Source organism: Mobula hypostoma, chromosome 7, assembly GCF_963921235.1.
Source record: "Mobula hypostoma chromosome 7, sMobHyp1.1, whole genome shotgun sequence".
NCBI lineage: Eukaryota > Metazoa > Chordata > Chondrichthyes > Myliobatiformes > Myliobatidae > Mobula > Mobula hypostoma.
In genome coordinates, this window is record NC_086103.1 from 17,645,361 (window position 1) to 17,663,619 (window position 18,259).

The 18,259-nt window shown below is 43.3% G+C and overlaps 1 protein-coding gene across 8 annotated transcripts in view; it reads left to right on the plus strand.

Moving 5' to 3' along the window:
- The first annotated feature begins 868 nt into the window (after positions 1–868).
- Positions 869–18,259, plus strand: part of faxdc2 (fatty acid hydroxylase domain containing 2) — a 104,279-nt gene continuing 86,888 nt past the window's right edge. Inside the window, exons 1-2 of one of the 8 annotated variants that reach the window (XM_063053106.1) lie at positions 890–950; positions 3,411–3,468. The gene's annotated coding sequence lies outside the window, so the exon portion shown is untranslated. Of the gene's footprint in view, positions 1,044–3,410; positions 3,469–18,259 lie in introns of all 8 variants that reach the window. The other 7 variants (XM_063053109.1, XM_063053105.1, XM_063053107.1 and 4 more) reach the window with 7 other exon arrangements.

Here is an 18,259-nt window from a genome sequence, read left to right on the forward strand (position 1 = left end):
TGGTGAAGCTGTCTGGGTTTCAGACTAATTCACCAGAGGAACAATAGTCCTGCAGCACGCACCATGTGATCAGACCCAGGTAGAACAGGTTCTACCAGCATCTTGGAAGTCCATGAAATGTAGAGAAAGACATAGATTTGCCCGACCTTACGACAAGGACAACTTCCCTGAGGTGGGCGCATCTGTTCAAGAATCCCCAACCCTTCTCGGAACCTATACCAGATCGGGTTATTTATCTGTCCCACCACAGAGATATACCCCATCGTCTTAGGGCAAGTGACTAAAGAGGCCGAACAATTCTCTTCATTAGCCGAAGTGCTCAAGTAGTCTACCCTAACCTCAATTAGATTTTTTTTTTAAAAAGCGCTTGAATGTTGAAAACATTTCAGAAAATTAGACTGTCCCCCCCCCCCCCCGGGCTGAAATGGCTAGCACGAGAAGCCACAGTTTTAAGGTGCTTGGAAGTAGATCTGGAGGAGATGTTAAGGGTAGGTTTTTTCACGCAGAGGGTGGTGAGTGCGTGGATTGGGCTGACGGTGACGGTGGTGGAGGCGGATACGACAGGGTCTTTTGAGAGGCTCCTGGTCATGTATACGGAGCTCAGAAAAATAAGAGGGCTATGGATAATTCCTAAAGTAAGTACACGTTCGGTGCAGCATCGTGGGCCGAAGGGCCTGTATTGTGCTGCAGGGTTTCTAAAAGGAACTGGCGTGATGGAGTTGGAGGTTGAGGGAGTCTATACTGCATCATATCACAATGAGATTAGGGAGACTCCGCGCCCCGGGGTCGGGGACGGGCTCCCGGGGACGAGGCAGCGCTGCGCACCGGGGACTCCCCCCCCCCACTGCGGGCGGCTGCAGTCAGGTGACCGCAGCGCCGTCAATCGGTAGCGAGTTGCAGGCGACGCATGCGCGGTGTCGGAGCGTAGCGCAGAGACAGAGGCAGCGGGGGTGAGTTGTCGCAGGTCGCCGGTCACCATTTACTGGTTATGAGTTAATTAATTTAATATATTGGCCTGTTCTTTGCTAATCTGAAGTAGAAGGGTAAGGAATATAAAGTATATAGTTAGGAAACTGTAGGCAACTATTAATGAAGTAGAGAAATGGGGAGAACGGTGGGGATTTAAATTCTCTGTTGCAAAGGCTCAAATTGTTTTTTTTTAAAGGTACATTACGCCCACAACTGATCTCAGGTTATATGGTAAAGCTTCCTTGTGGATAGACACAAGGCTAATATGGAAAGTGTAGGTGAATAAAATTCTAGAGAAGTGTTAATAATAAGCCCTTAAGGTGTTCAGGTGCTTCGTTGAATGTGATTGGGCGGAGTAGGACGTCACTTAAAGAAATATATATATATATTGCTTTAATCAGATGTGTCTTTGATTATGGATGTGTTGCTCATGGATCAGCCACACCAGTGGTCTTAAAGCCCTTAGATAAAGTTAAGGCATTTTGTTGTGGTGCTATTAGCATCAACATTACTAGTAGAAATGGGTGAATTACCTTTATATCTACACAGGTTACAGTTACCAATGGTTTATTGGTTAATGTAAGAGGACATAAAGTTGGTTAGCCAATTTTGGCAATATTAGTGGAGTGTTGGGAGCAATTGTATTCGGAAAGTTCTCCGTTTTGGATGATTGGGAAATGAATGGGCACAAAATGTTGCGTTGTTTAAAGGGGATTGTGGTCCCAGTGTATCCCTTTCTGTCGTACCTCCATGGGTTTTCCCTTTGCCTGTGGTTGATTCGGATCTTCAAGAAAAGATCAAGATGGCACAGAAAGGCCAATATTATGGTTTCTTACATATATATCTACAAAGATGGTTCAGAAGATCCAATGACAATCATACAGGTGTTACCTCAACTGGGAGCTGTGTATAAAAGGAGGGAAGAAGTTGCACTTTTACATTTTGTATTGGTCATACCAGGTTGAGTAATTCCCTGTTCAATTAATGCGAGTATACGGGCATTTGCAGGGAGCGCACTTGTCAAGACAGTGCAACATATGTTGTTTGAATGCATTTCCTATGAGGTGCAAAGGGAACATCTAATTGCTATATTGAAATCTTTGATTTGAACATATTGTTTAACATGGAAACACACACAAAATGCTGGAGGAACTCAGCAGGCCAGGCAGCATCTATGGAAAAAAGTACAGTCGACGTTTCAGGCTGAGACCCTTTGGCAGTCCTGTATTTTGTGTGCATTGCTTGCATTTCCAGCATTTGTAGATCCTCCCTTGTTTAACATGGGAAGTTTGTCAGGATATCACTGCCATTGTAATGTGTATAAGAGTGTATTGGACTATCTGAAAAGCATAGCCTTTTTGATACTATCTGAGTTTTATTTTATGATGTAGAATGTAGTGGGTTTACTTCCTGTCTCTTTGCTCCATTCCAACTCTGTAGGTGGCAGTAATTACCCTATATTAGTCTGCCAAATGCCATTAAACTTTATAAGAAGAAAAAAAATGAAGCAGATGGGGGGGCAGAGCAGATTATTGATGGGGTAGTTGGTTCAAGTGGTTGAGAGGGAAAGAGATGGGGTTGGATGCATTTGGGTGGTGCGATGGGTGGGGATGTGACTGTGATGGTATGGGGCGGCGTGGTGAGATGGGGTTGAGTTTGTGGTGGTGTCAGGGTGGTGTGATAGTGTTGGGGAGTGTGGTGAGATAAGGTTGTTTGGGTGGGGTGGGTTGATGGTATCGGGGAGTGCGGTGAGGCATGGTTGAATTTGGGGTAGGGGCAGTGAGATGTGGTTGAGTTTGAGGTAGGGGCAGTGAGATGGGGTGGGGTGGTGAGATGGAGTTGAGTTCAGGGTGGTGGGATGATGTGTTGCGATATGGTTAAGGTTTATATCACAATTTGGGGTGGGGTGAAGGTGGTGAGATAGAGTTGAGTTTAGGGTGGGGTTGGTGAAATGTGGTTGAGTTTGTGTTGGGGTGATGAGATGGGGTTGAGTATAGGATGGTGGGATGATGTGAGATGTGGTTGAGTTTAGGGTGGTGGGATGATGTGGTGAGATGTGGTTGAGTTTAGAGTGGTGGGATGATGTGGTGAGATGTGATTGAGTTTGGGGTGGGCAGTGTGGTGTGATGGTGTCAGGAAGTGTGGTGAGATGTTCAGTTTCTGGTGGGGTAGGGAATGGGATGGTGAGATGTGGTTGAGTTTGGGTTGGTGGGGTGATGTAGTGAGATGAGGTTGAGTTTGTGGTGGGCAGTATGGTGAGATGGGGTTGGGGAGTGAGGTGTGATGGGGTTGAGTTTGGGGTAGTGGGGTGGGTGGTGATGTGGGGTTGTTTGGTGTGGGTTGGTGTAGTGTGATGATGAGGTGAGATGGGACAGTAAGATGGTTCCAGTGGGAGCTCAGGGAGCAGGCACAATGCTGACTGTGCAATCTGTGTTTTTCAGATAGACACGATTTGTTTGTCTCTCCCGCCGTGGAAAGAGTGTCACCAGGAACAGCAAGGTGAGACTGGCCTAGAAGGTGTGGGCTGTTGTGGACAGGTGTCAATGTTGCCCTATACAAACCTCTGTTCAAGGGTTAGTGTGGACCAGTCTTGGGCTAGTAGGTTCGAACTGCTCCCCTTCTTCAGTTGTGCTGGGGGTGGGGTGGGAGCTACAGGTTGAGTGACCAAGAGTTGGACATTTGTTAAGTAGTGCAGTTCCCAACTGGAGCATAGTGAACATTTGGGAAGCTTTTGGAATAAATTTGCTGACTGCTACAGAGTTGCTGTGCCAGTTGAGAACTATGTTCTCCAACCCCACCTCCTGAGCTGTAATGATGAGGGGCTGGGAGCACTGGGTGGAGGCTATGAGCTCACTAGGTCCGTGAGGCTGACTGGCAACCGCTTGCTCTCCTGTAACAGAAATTTCTGTGACCCCCCCCCCATACTTTATTGATTTCTGACTTACAAATGGCTCACTTTACAAACGGTTCTAAGGAACAGAACTCTGTTGTAGTCTTCATGTCTGCACTTTGTAAATGCAAGCACGCTTTGTTTCCAGTGAGGTTGGGTGAGACTAGAACTAGAGGGCGTGGGATAAGGGTGAAAGGTGTAATGCTTTTTAGGTGAACCTGAGGGGGAACTTCTCACTCAGGGCTGGAGAAAGCGTGGAACGAGCTGCCAGCAGAAATGATGGGTGTGGGTTCGATTGCAGCATTTAAGACATGTTTGTGTAGGAACATGGATGGGAAAGGTATGGAGGACTATGTTCCGGGTGCAGTTTGATGGAATCAGGTAGATAGTATTTCAACTCAGATGGATCAGAGGTTCCAAACCTGGGGCCACAAACCCCTTGCTTAATGGTATTGTGTCCGTGGCATAAAGAAGATTGGTAACCCCTGGACTAGATAGAACGGCCTGTTTTTATACTGCAATATTTCATGACTCTAGGACACCATGATACTCTCTATCACCTTCCTGTATGATGGCTTATTGTTATTTGAGATACGGCCCACTACAATGGTATCATCTGCAAACGACAGCAGAATCTGACCATGCAGTCATGACTATACAGGGAGTATCGTGGTACAGTACTGTGCAAAAGTCTTAGAGATATATATATATATATACACACACACATATATATATGACACCTAACATTTTTGCATAATTCTGTATTTGTCAACATGGAGTGGAGAGTGTTTGTAAATCTGGCAGGAGCAAAGGATGTTGGGAATGGCAAGGGTGGAGCGCTGTGGGAATGGTGTGGGACGGATGATGGGAATGGTGTGGGACGGATGACGGGAACGGTGTGGGACGGATGATGGGAACGGTGTGGGACGGATGACGGGAACGGTGCGGGACGGATGAGGGGAACGGTGCGGGACGGATGAGGGGAACGGTGCGGGACGGATGACGGGGGAACGGTGCGGGACGGATGACGGGGGAGCGGTGCGGGACGGATGACAGGAATGGTGTGGGACGGATGACGGGAATGGTGTGGGACGGATGAGGGGAACGGTGTGGGACGGATGAGGGGAACGGTGTGGGACGGATGACGGGACTGGTGTGGGACGGATGACGGGACTGGTGTGGGACGGATGACGGGACTGGTGTGGGACGGATGACGGGACTGGTGTGGGACGGATGACGGGACTGGTGTGGGACGGATGACGGGAATGGTGTGGGACGGATGACGGGGGAGCGGCGCTGGACTGATGACGGGAGTGCCAGGGCAGAGGTGGCACAGGTGCAGACATACCCAGCCCTGAGATATCAGGCAAGGTCATTTGATTCCATAAGACCATCAGACAAAGGAGCAGAAGTTGGCCATTTGGCCCATCGAGTCTGCTCCACCATTTTATCATGAGTTGATCCATTCTCCCATTTAGTCCCACTCCCCCTCCTTCTCACCATAACCTTTGATGCCCTGGCTACTCAGATACCTATCAATCTCTGCCTTAAATACACCCAATGACTTAGCCTCCACTGCTGCCCGTGGCAACAAATTCCATAGATTCACCACCCTCTGACTAAAAAAATTTCTTCGCATTTCTGGTCTGAAAGGGTGCCCTTCAATCCTTAATTCCTTACTTCCAAACAATTGGTTTATTGATCATTTCAGAATGTCTCATTGGTGCTTCCCTCTCCCCTCTCCCCCCTCCCCCCTCCCTTCCCGTATTCCCAACTATGATTCCCTTCTCGCTGCCCCCTTCCCACTCTCAGTCCCATATCAGAATCGGGTTTATCATCACTCACATATACGGTGATTTTTTTTTGTGGCAGCAGTACAGTGCAATACCTAAAATCACTACAGTACTGTGCAAAACTCTGAGAATTGCCAGCTATATGTAAGTACCCAAGACGTTTGCACAGTACTGTACCTCTGGTTCAAGAAAGATAGCAGGGATCAGCCAGCTTATTACAGACCAGTGTGTTATATGGCCATGGTAAGGAAATTATTGGAAAACTATACAGAAGTCAGGATAAATCAAGTTGGGTAGTCTTGATATAATGTTGGTAAAGGATAAATTTGTCTGACTAATTGAATCAAGTATATTGAAGTCACTACTGAATGTGCAGTGAGGGGAGTACAATTGGTCCCACATGGGAATCTGATCCAGGCAGCTGGAGACCATGGTATCCAAGTGGTTTAGCAAATTGGCTTGGTAATTGGACACAGAAGATTTTAAACACATACATTTATTTTAGAGATACAGCATGGAACAGGACCTTCTGGCCCACCATTGATTTTAACCCTAGCCTTATCACTGGACATTTTACAGTAATCAATTAAACTACCAACTGGATCATAGTAGGTTGCTTATGTTTGGAAGCCTGTGAACATTGGTGCATCTCAGTGACTGGTGTTAGGGCCTTCACATAATGTACAATAATGACCTGATGTGAATGTGGAGGTTAGATTAGAAGACATGAAAATTGATTGTGATGTTGACAGTGAGGTGGGTAGTCTGATTACTGAACAATGTTCAATTGGTAAATTGTGTAGAGCAGTAGCAGATTTTGCATCACCCAGAAAAATAAGGTCGTACATTTTGGGAGGACTAACTAAGAAGAGGACATAATGAACAGTAAGCAGTCAGAAAACTGAAGGAAAGAAAACACGTGGATCTCTGAAAGTGGCAACATGGGTCCTTAAGGAGATGAAGGCAAATGGCAGAGCTGGGGTATACCATAGAACACTACAGCACAGAAAACAGGCCATTTGGCCCTTCTAGTCTGTGCTAAAACTTTATTCCGCTAGTCCCATTGACCTGCACCCAGTCCATAACCCTCCTGACCTCTCCCATCCATGTATCTATCCAATTTATTCTTAAAACTTCCCAAGAGTGAGCCCGCATTTACCACGTCAGATGGCAGCTTGTTCCACACTCCCACCACAAGTTCCCCCTAATGTTCCCCCTAAACCTTTCCCCTTTCACCCTAAAGCCATGTCCTCTCGTCTTTATCTCTCCTAATCAAAGTGGAAAGAACACATTTACTCTGTCTATACCCCTCATCATTTTGTAAACCTCTATCAAATCTCCCCTCATTCTTTTGCGCTCCAAGGAATAAAGTCCTAACCTGTTCAATCTTTCCCTGTAACTCAACTCCTGAAGACCTGGCAACATCCTAGTAAATCTTCTCTGCACACTTTCAATCTTATTGATATCCTTCCTATAATTCGGTGACCAGAACTGTACACAATACTCCAAATTTGGCCTCACCAATGTCTTGTACAACCTCCCCATAACATCCCAACTCCTATGCTCAATACTTTGATTTATGAATGCCAGGATGCCAAAAGCCTTCTGTACAACCCTGTCTACCTGTGATACCACTTTCAGGGAATTATGTATCTGAACTCCCAGATCTCTTTGTTCCTCCACGCTCCTCAGTGCCCTACCATTTACTGTGTATGTCCTACCTTGATTTGTCCTAGCAAAATGCAACACCTCACACTTGTCTGCATTAAATTCCATCTGCCATTTTCTGGCCCATTTTTCCAGTTGGTCCAGATTCCTCCGCAAGCTTTGAAAGCCTTCCTCGCTGTCCATAATGCCTCCAATCTTAGTGTCATTAGCAATCTTGCTGATCCAATTTTCCACATGTGGGGAAGGAGGTTTAAAAAAAAAACCCACAGCTGCAGTACTGTGGCCACAATACTATAGGTAGAATGTGAGAAGGTGCTGGCGAGACTCACCAGTCCATTGCCTGTCATGGAGCGGTTCAGTGATGAGGTGAGGCTGGGTTTGATTTCCTTGAAGTGGAGGAGCCGGGTGAGGGTGGAGAGGAGTGAATCTTGGAGGTAAATAAAACTGAGCGAGGCATAGATAGGGAATATAGTCAGAAACATTCCCCTGAGTCAGATGCATTTAAGACTAGGTTTTTAAGGTTATTCACGGATATTATCTTACTGATAATGTAAATAGACTGTGTTACTGTAACATAATAGGTTCTGCATTGTTACATGCAGCTCAGTTTGAGCATCAGTTGCATTTGCACAAAGCTACAGTGACACGCCCCACTGCAAAGTGACTGAGGCCCCCTACCCCCCCAACCCAAAAGAAGGCAAATAAAAAGCTATAAGAAGTGAAAAGATGAAATACGAGTGTAAAAATAGCCATTAATATAAAGAAGGATACTAAAATTTCTTACAGTATATAAAGAATAAAAGGGAAGTGAGTGTTGATATTGAACCACTGGAAAATGATTCTGGTGAGGTAGTAATGGGGGACAAAGAAATGGCAGATGAACTTAATGGGTACTTTGCATCAATCTTCACTGTGGAAGACACTAGCAGTGTGCCAGAGGGTCCGTGAGTGTCAAGGAGCAGGAGTGAGTGCCATTGCTATTACAAAGGAAAAACCGCTAGATAAATTCGAAGCTCTTAAGGTGGATAAGTCACCTGGACCAGATGGACTACATCCCGGAGTCCTGAGAGAGGTTGCAGAAGTGGTAACAGATGCATTGGTCACGATCTTTCAAAAGTCACCTGATTCTGGCATAGTCCCGGAGGACTGGAAATTTGCAAATGTCACTCCACTGTTACGTAACCAGCAACACTGAATATCAATCGAGTCAGTTTATATAAAAACAACCAAACATTTATTAAACATGGATAAACAATAAAAAACAAACAAAAACCTTAACCAGAAGTTAACCGCTATGCGGCTGTTCAACAAATCGTCGCTCGGTATTGATTCTTAAAGCGATAAATTCGAAAACAGTTCTTAAAGCGGTAAAGTCAAATACAGTTCTTAAAAATGGTAAATTCGAAAGTCCAACAGATTTATACATCCATTTGGGAGAGATTTCTCTGGAGAAGGATTTCTTCATAGACGCGACTTTCTTGCTGGTTCTGTCCAAAGGATTCACGAGGAAGGAAATAAACGGCTTAAAACAACTGATCTTAATTTCTAGAGAGCACCCTGCATGAACTTCCTTGCTTTTTTTGCTAGAGTTATCTTTAATGCAGGTCGCTACTTCTTCAACGAAGACTCAATAAGGTTGATCCTTTATTAAACTGCCGAACAATACCGACTTCTCTTAATCCTTCAGGTCCTGTACTTCAATAAAGTCTTCACTCTCCAATACTACTGAAAAGGTACATCAACAAATCTAGCAGAAATTGCCAGTCCAGAGCTATTGTACCTTGCAACAGAACGTAACACTCCGTTTTAAAAATGAAACTGCGTCATAAAACAAATACGCAATGGAACGGAGACACTGACTAACGTTTTAGCTGGAAAACTAACTGCGTCACCAGAGATCTTCCCTCTTATACCCGTGGTGAACATGTCATCATGTGACCTCACATCAGCGGGAAAATTACATCAGGTGACCTCCAAAAGACCATTACATCATTTTCACAAGAAAGTCACAAGATCTCCTTGAGTTTTGGGCTCCACTCTTTCAGAAAGGGGGGGAAGGTAAAAGAAAGGAAACTATAGGCCAGTTAGCCGAACCTCAGTGCTTGAGAAAGTGTTGAAGTCTATTACTGAGGATGAAGTTTTGGGGTACTTGGAGACTAATAATAAAATAAGTCAACATCATCATGGTACAGTAAAGAGAAATCTTGCCTATCAAATCTGTTGCAGTCCTTTGAGGAGATAACAAGCAGGGTGGACAAAAGAGAGGTAGTGGATATCGTTTACTTGGATTTTCAGAAGGCATTTGATAAGGTGCCACACATGGGGCTGCTTAACAAGATAAAATCCTGCGGTGTTACAGGAAAGATACTAATATGGATGGAGGAATAGCTGACGGGCAGGAGGCAGTGAGTGGGAATAAAGGGGCCTTTTCTAGTTGGCTGCTAGTGACTAGTGATGTTCCTCAGGGGTCAGTGTTGGAACCGCTACTTTTCATGTTGTTTGTCAATGATTTGGGTAATGGAATTGATGGTTTTGTGGCAAAGTTTGCGGATAATACAAAGATAGTTGGAGGGGTAGGTAGTGCTGAGGAAGCAATGCGATTGCGGCAGGATAAATTGGAAGAATGAGCAAAAAAGTGGCAGATGGAATACAGTGTTGGAAAATGTATGATAATGCACTTTAGTAAAAGTAACAATAGTGTGGACTATTATCTAAATGGGAAGAAGGTTCAAACATCAGAGGTGCAGTTGGACTTGGGAATCCTTGTGCAAGACTCCCAGAAGTTTAATTTACAGATTGAGTCTGTGGTAAAGAAGTCAAATGAAATGTTGACGTCCATTTCAAGGGGAATAGAATATAAAAGCAAGGAGATAATGCTTAACCTTTATAAGACACTAGTCTGGCTGCTCTTGGAGTATCGTCAACAGTTTTGGGCTCCATTTCTCAGAAATGATGTGTTGTCATTGGAGAGAGTCCAGAGGAGGTTCATGAGGATGATTCTGGGAATGAAGGAGTTAACATATGAGGATCATTTGGCAGCTTTGGGCCTGTACTCACTGGAATGTTGAAGGATACAGGGGGATCTCATTGAAACTTACTGAAAGCTGAAAGGACTAGATAGGGTGCATGTGGAAGGGACGTTTCCTATGTTGGGGATATCCAGAACTGGAGGGCACTGCCTCAAAATTGAGTGGTGACCTTTTAGAACAGAGGTAAGGAGGGATTTTTTTTTAGGCAGAGTATAGTGAATCTGTGGGATGCTCTGCCACAGACTGTGGTGGAGGTCAAGTCCGTGGGTATATTTAAGGCGTAAGTTGATTGTTTCCTGATCGGTCAGGATGTCAAAGGATATGGTGAGAAGGTATGGGGTTGAGTGGGATCCGGGATCAGCCGTGATCGAATGGCAGAGCAGACTTGATGGGTTGAATGGCCTAATTCTGCTCCTTTGGCTTATGGTCTTAAATCTATCTGTTTAATGTGTGCTGTGTTTGATCTGCCGCAGGTTTAGCAATTCTGCTGAATGTAATGAAAGGGGTTGATCTGAGAGAGGACATGGGGGTACTTGAGAGGGATGATACCAGGAAAGTGAACAAACTGGGCTTTTTCTCGACAAAAGGTCCAGTGTTGAACTCAATTAATGGAAGGTTTTGATCGAATAGCTATGGAGCGGGGCATTTTTAGAACTGTGTTTGTGTATCAGCCCATCCCATGACGGTGTTCCAATGTTCAATGAAGATTCAGCATAATGTCCCCGGTTTTCAGTTATGTCCCACCAGAAATAAACACTGATAACAAAAGAAAATCTACAGATGTTGAGGTGGAGTGGGGAGGGGAACTGCTTTGCTTCCTTTATTGCTTTAGTAACTTGTGGTACAGCTTTCAGTAATTTGTATATTTGTACCTCGAGAACACCCTTTGTTCTGCTGCTTGCTGTCCAGGTCACAAGTGGACTTCTTATCCTGATCAAAACACGCAACCTTGTATTTGTCTGTGTTGAACCTGGCCCAATTATTTGTTCTTCTGTAAGTTTATCAGTGTTTATGTTTAACTTGCTGCAGCTGTCCTCTGTGTTGATTACCCCTATCCCTACTTTGGTTTCAATCAGATTTGGAAATAGTGTTTTAATGGAGCTCTATTTAAGTGTTTTTCTTTCAGTAATTTATTCAGCCACTTCCAGTTAGCTGCCTAATTAACTGTGTAACTTCCAGAAGCAAGTGGTTTACGACTTTAAAAAAAAACAACAATGTTTTGGTCAAACTGAAATGTCAGTTGTAATTAGATTCTAGAAAAAGATTAGGATTTAAAATCCTTAAAGTTAATTGCATTTAGCAAAATTGCAAGTATCGTACACTTCAGCAGAGAGTTGACAAGGGGATAAGACAGATTGATGAAGATAGGGCAGTGAATGCTCTCAGCGTGAATTTTAGGAAGGTGTTTCACTAAGTCCCTTGTGGTAGGCTAATGCAGAAGATTAAGATGCATGGGGTCTGTGGCAAATTGGCTGCTTGGATTTAGAGCTGACTTGCGCATAGAAGGTGGGTAGTGATGGAAGGGGCTTATTCGAGCTGGATGTCTGTAATCAGTGGAGTTCTCCAGGGACTGTGCTGGGACCTCTGCTGTTTGCGACATATATAAATGACCTAGATGAAAAGATAGATGGGTGGGCTGGTAAATTTGCAGATGATACCAAGATTTGTGGATAGTGTAGAAGACTGGCAAAGAATACAGTGCAGTTTAGACCAGTTGGAGATGTGGGCAGAGAAATGGCAGATGGAGTTTAACCCAGATAAATGTGAGGTGTTGCAGCTCAGCAGGGCAAATGCAAACTTGTTAAGGGCAAGGTCCTTAACGGCGTTACTGAGCAGAGAGGTCTCGGGATCCAAGTTCTTAGCTCCTTGAAAGTGGCGACACAGGTTGATAAGATGGTTAAGAAGCTTATAGAATACTTGCTTTTATTAGTTGAGGCATTGAGTTGAAAGGTCAAGGGGTTATGTTGCAACTTCATTAAACTGTGGTTAGGCCACATCTGGAGTATTGTGTACAGTTCTGGTCACCCCATGATAGGAAGGATGTTGAAGCTTTGGAGAGGGTGCAGAAAAGGTTTACGAAGATGGTTTAGAGGGCATGTGCTATAATGAGAGGATGGACAAACTTGGGTTTTCTTCTTTGGAGTGGCGGAGATCTGATAGAGGTTTGTAAGATTATGAGAGGCACAGACAGAGTAGACAGGCTGGATCTGTTTGCCAGGGTTGAAACGTCCAGTACCAGAAGGCATGCATTGAAGGTGAGAGGCGGTAGGTTGAAAGGGGATGTGAGGGGTAAGTTTTTTTTACTCTCAGAGAGTAAATGCCTGGAATGACCTGCATTGTGTAGTGGTAGAGGCAAATACATTAGAGCCTTTTAAGAGATATTTGGATAGGCACATGAATGTAAAGAAGATGGAATGATATGGACATGGTGTAGGTGGGAGGGATAAGGTTTGGGTGCTTTTCTGCTGGTTCAGCATAACATTGTGGGTGGAAAGGCCAATTCCTGTGCTGTGTTGTTCTATGTGCCCATGTACAGTTAAACATATTTGACTGAATTGGATTGATCTCAGTATTTTTAGTTACATATTTTATAACTCACTTTTCATAATTTTTCAATTTTTGACCATGTTTTCAAAGTGTCAGTTAGGAATACCACACTTCACACCTCAGCCCATTTCTCTAACTGACCTAGATTTCCCTGTAATTGAGAATTATCAACAACACCTAATTTTGTGTCATCTGCAAATTTACCGATCAAGCCTTATGCATTTGCATCCAAATTGTTTATATAAATAATGAATAATAGTGGTACAAACGGCCTCTCCTGCAGCATGCCACTAGTCTCTGGTTTCCATTCTGAGAAACCACTTAAATCCACCAGCCTCTGCTTCCTATCTATGAGCCAATTTTGAATCCACCCAACGAGCTCTTAATGAATTCTTTTTTTTTTGTAATTTATTTTTTTATTGAAGTTCATCATCAAACAAAACTTCCCATAAGAAGTATTTCAGATCCTGTACATATATATCATAGTCATATTTGTCACAAATCTCCACATAATATTTATCTGAGGTATACACTTATAGAAAGGAGAGGAAAGAAAGAACAATCAAAAGAAGAAAACTATGTACAAAGTAGAGAGTAATCTTTTTTTTAGCAACATATTCATTGACTTGTGAGAATAAAATCAGGCCTATGAGGTGTTATATAGTTAAACCATTTTTCCCAGTATGAATCAAATTGTTCCAACTTATAATTAACAGATGCTGTTATCTTCTCCATTTTGTAAATGTCCATTGTAATTTCCATCCGTACATTTAAAGTTGGGCTCTCCAGTGATAACCATTTCCTGGTAAGGGTCTTTTTACCAGCCACCAGCAGTACGTTCATTAAATATTTATCTCTTTTCAACCATTCTTAAGGTATATATCCAAAATATATGGTCTTACTTTCTAAGGGTATTTCGCATTTAAAGATGTCTTGTCGGGCATTGTGTATCCCACTCCAATAGTCTTTGATAACAGGGCATTCACAGAAAATATGATAATGGTTTGCATTTTGATTTCCACAATTTCTCCAGCAAACAGGGAGGTTACTATCATAATGGGATTTCTGAGAGGGTGTAATAAAATATCTTATCAAGCTTTTCCACCCGAACTTCCTCCATTTCTGTGAACTGGTACACTCCATTGATACCTCCATATTATTGTCCAGTCTTCCTCAGATATTATTATCCCTCCTTCCTTCTCCCATTTTATTTTAATGTATGAAGTCAAATGTGTTTTAAGATTTGACAAACCCTTATACACGCATGAAATGATTCTACTTCCGTTGTCTGAATTATATGCTTTTCTAAATAGCTCTATCAGACATGTACTTGCCTTGGTTACATTTTTAACCGTCCTATTAACACACTGTCACATCTGTAAATATCGGTAAAAGTCTTATTTTTCTAATAAGTGTTTCTCTTTGAGCATTTCAAAACTGAACAGTGTTCCTTCTTTCATTATATTGCAAATAGCTGTTTTTCTTTCAGCTGTCCAGTCCTTAAATCAAGCATCCAGTTTGTTCGGCGTAAAATCCGAATCATATGCACACCATTTAAGAATTGCAATGTCTCTCTCTAGTTTATATTCTTTTATAATAGTTTTCCATATTTTAACAGTCCACTTCACCCATGGGTTATCAGTAGTATTTATGTAACTTTGTAGGTTGTTATCAGCCAAAATTGCCTGTATGGGGATGGAAGGTGTCCTCTCCTCAAAGTTTTTCCATTGAGCGTCATATGATGGGTTGCACCAGCATATCACGGCTCTCAACTGTGCTGAAAAATAATAATCTCTAAGAGAAGGTAGGCCCCATCCCTCCTTTTTTTTGGCTAATTGCAAAGTTTTCAGACGAACCCTGGGCCTTTTACCTTGCCTTATATATCTTGATAGCATCTTGTTCCATTCATTGTATTGATTTTGGTTAATTTCTATTGGTAGGGTCTGAAAGAAATATGGTAGTCTGGGCAGTATATTCATTTTAATAGATTCAATCCTTGAACTGAGACCAAGGGAAGGAATTAGGTTCCATCTTGTTATATTTTCCTTAATTTTTTTATATATAGGCTGATGTGTTTCATCATGAAGTGTTTCGAGAGGCTTGTTATGAGGCACATCAAGACCCTGCTGCCCCCCTCATTGGACCCCCCCCCCACAGTTCGCGTACCGACCCAACCATTCAACAGACAATGCCATTGCTATCACCCTCCACCTGGCCTTAACCCACCTGGACAAAAAAGACACATACATTCGAATGCTGTTCATAGACTTCAGTTCAGCATTCAACACAATCATTCCTCAGAAACTGGAAAGCTGAGCCTACTGGGCCTGAACTCCTACCTCTGCAACTGGATCCTGGACTTCCTGACTGGGAGACCACAGTCAGTCCGGATTGGGAGCAGCATCTCCAACACCACCACACTGAGCACGGGAGCTCCCCAGGGTTGTGTGCTCAGTCGACTGCTGTTCACTCTGCTGACCCACGACTGTGCTGCAACACACAGCTCGAACCACATCATCAAGTTCTCTGATGACACGACCGTGTTGTGTCTCATCAGCAAGAACGATGAATCAGCATACAGAGAGGAGGTGCAGCGGCTAATGGACTGGTGCAGAGCCAACAACCTGTCTCTGAATGTGAACAAAACAAAAGAGATGGTTGTTGACTTCAGGGGGACACGGAGCGACCACTCTCCGCTGAACATCGACAACTCCTCCGTAGAGATCATTAAGAGCACCAAATTTCTTGGTGTTCACCTGGCGGAGAATCTCACCTGGTCCCTCAACACCAGCTCCATAGCGAAGAAAGCCCAGAAGCATCTCTGCTTTCTGCGAAGGCTGAGAAAAGTCCATCTCCCACCCCCTATCCTCACCACATTCTACAGATGTTGTATTGAGAGCATCCTGAGCAGCTACATCACTGCCTGCTTCGGGAATTGCACCGTCTCAGATCGCAAGACCCTGCAGCGGATAGTGAGGTCAGCTGAGAAGATTATCAGGGTCTCTCTTCCCACCATCACAGACACTTACACCACACGCTGCATCCACAAAGCAAACAGCATTATGAAGGGCCCCACGCACCCCTCATACAAACTCTTCTCCCTCCTGCCATCTGGAAAAAGGCACCGAGGCATTTGGACTCTCATGACCAGACTATGTAACAGTTTCTTCCCCCAAGTCATCAGACTCCTCAATACCCAGAGCCTGGACTGACACCAACCTACTGCCCTCTACTGTGCCTATTGTCTTGTTTATTATTTATTGTAATGCCTGCACTGTTTTGTGCACTTTATGCATTCCTGGATAGGACTGTAGTCTAGTGTAGTTTTTGTGTTTTTTCCTTACGTAGTTCAGTGTAGTTATTGTATTGTTTCATGTAGCACCATGGTCCTGGAAAACGTTGTCTCATTTTTACTATGTACTGTACCAGTAGTTATGGTTGAAATGACAATAAAAAGTGACTTGACTTGATAATTGCATTCTGATAATTTTGCCAAATCTTTTGGCATAATGATGCCCAAATATTTGACAGACTCTGTTTGCTATGCCCAAGGATATCTACTTTCAATTTCTCTTGGTGGGCTATAGTTATTAGAAACAGGGATGGTGTTGGAGGATTGGTGTATTGCTCATGTTGTTCCATTATTTAAAAAGGGTTCTAAGAGTAAACCTAGCAGTTATCAGCCTGTGAGTTTGACGTCGGTGGTGGGTAAATTGATGGAAAGTATTCTTAGAGATGGTATATATAATTACCTGGATAGACAGGGTCTGATTAGGAACAGTCAACATGGATTTGTGCGTGGAAAGTCATGTTTGACAAATCTTACTGAATTTTTTGAAGAGGTTACTAGGAATGTTGAGGGTAAAGTGGTGGATGTTGTCTATATGGACTTCAGTGAGGCCTTTGACAAGGTTCCACATGGAAGGTTAGTTAGGAAGGTTCAATCATTAGGTATTAATATTGAAGTAGTAAAATGGATTCAACAGTGGCTAGATGGGAGATGCCAGAGAGTAGTGGTGGATAACTGTTTGTCAGATTGGAGGACGGTGTGTAACGGTGTGCCTTAAGGATCTGTACTGGGTTCAATGTTATTTGTCATATACATTAATGATCTGGATGATGGGGTGGTAAATTGGATTAGTAAGTATGCAGATGATACTAAGATAGGTGGAGTTGTGGATAATGAAGTAGGTTTTCAAAGCTTGCAGAGAAATTTAGGCCAGTTAGAAGAGTAGCTGAAAGATGGCAGATGGAGTTTAATGCTGATAAATGTGGGTTGCTACATTTTGGTAGGACTAATCAAAATAGGACATACATGGTAAATGGTAGGGCATTGAAGAATGCAGTAGAACAGAGGGATCTAGGAATAATGGTGCATAGTTCCCTGAAGGTGGAATCTCATGTGGATAGGGTGGTGAAGAAAGCTTTTGGTATGCTGGCCTTTATAAATCAGGGCATTGAGTATAGGAGATGGGATGTAATGTTGAAATTGTACAAGGCATTGGTGAGGCCAAATTTGGAGTATTGTGTACAGTTTTGGTCACCGAATTATAGGAAAGATGTCAACAAAATAGAGAGTACAGAGAAGATTTACCAGAATGTTACCTGGGTTTCATCACCTAAGTTACAGAGAAAGGTTGAACAAGTTGGGTCTTTATTCTTTGAAGCGTAGAAAGTTGAGGGAGGACTTGATAGAGGTATTTAAAATTATGAGGGGGATAGATAGAGTTGACGTGGATAGGCTTTTTCCATTGAGAGTGGGGGAAGATTCAAACAAGAGGACATGAGTTGAGAGTTAAAGGGCAAAAGTTTAGGGGTGACATGAGGGGGAACTTCTTTACTCAGAGAGTGGTAGCTATGTGGAACGAGCTTCCAGCAGAAATGGTTGAGGCAGGTTCGATGTTGTCATTTAAAGTTAAATTGGATAGATATATGGACAGGAAAGGAATGGAGGGTTATGGGCTGAGTGCCGGTGGGTGGGACTAGGTGAGAGTAAGAGTTCAGCACGGACTAGAAGGGCCGAGATGGCCTGTTTCCGTGCTGTAATTGTTATATGGTTATATGAAAGTAGTTGGGTTTTATCTATGTTGATCTTGTATCCTGATAATTGGCCATATTGTTCAAGGGATTGCATCAATTTAGGTAAAGAATATGTTGGTTGCCCTAGGTAGATCAAAATGTCATCCGCGTCACAGGCCAATTTATGCTCAGTCCCTTTAATAGTAACTCCCCTGATATCTTCATTTTGTCTGATGTATTGAGCTAATGGTTCCAGGTATAATGCGAAGAGTAGCATGCACAACCCTGTCTCGTGCTCCTTTCTAAAACTATTAGATAAATATCCATTGATTTTAATCCTAGCA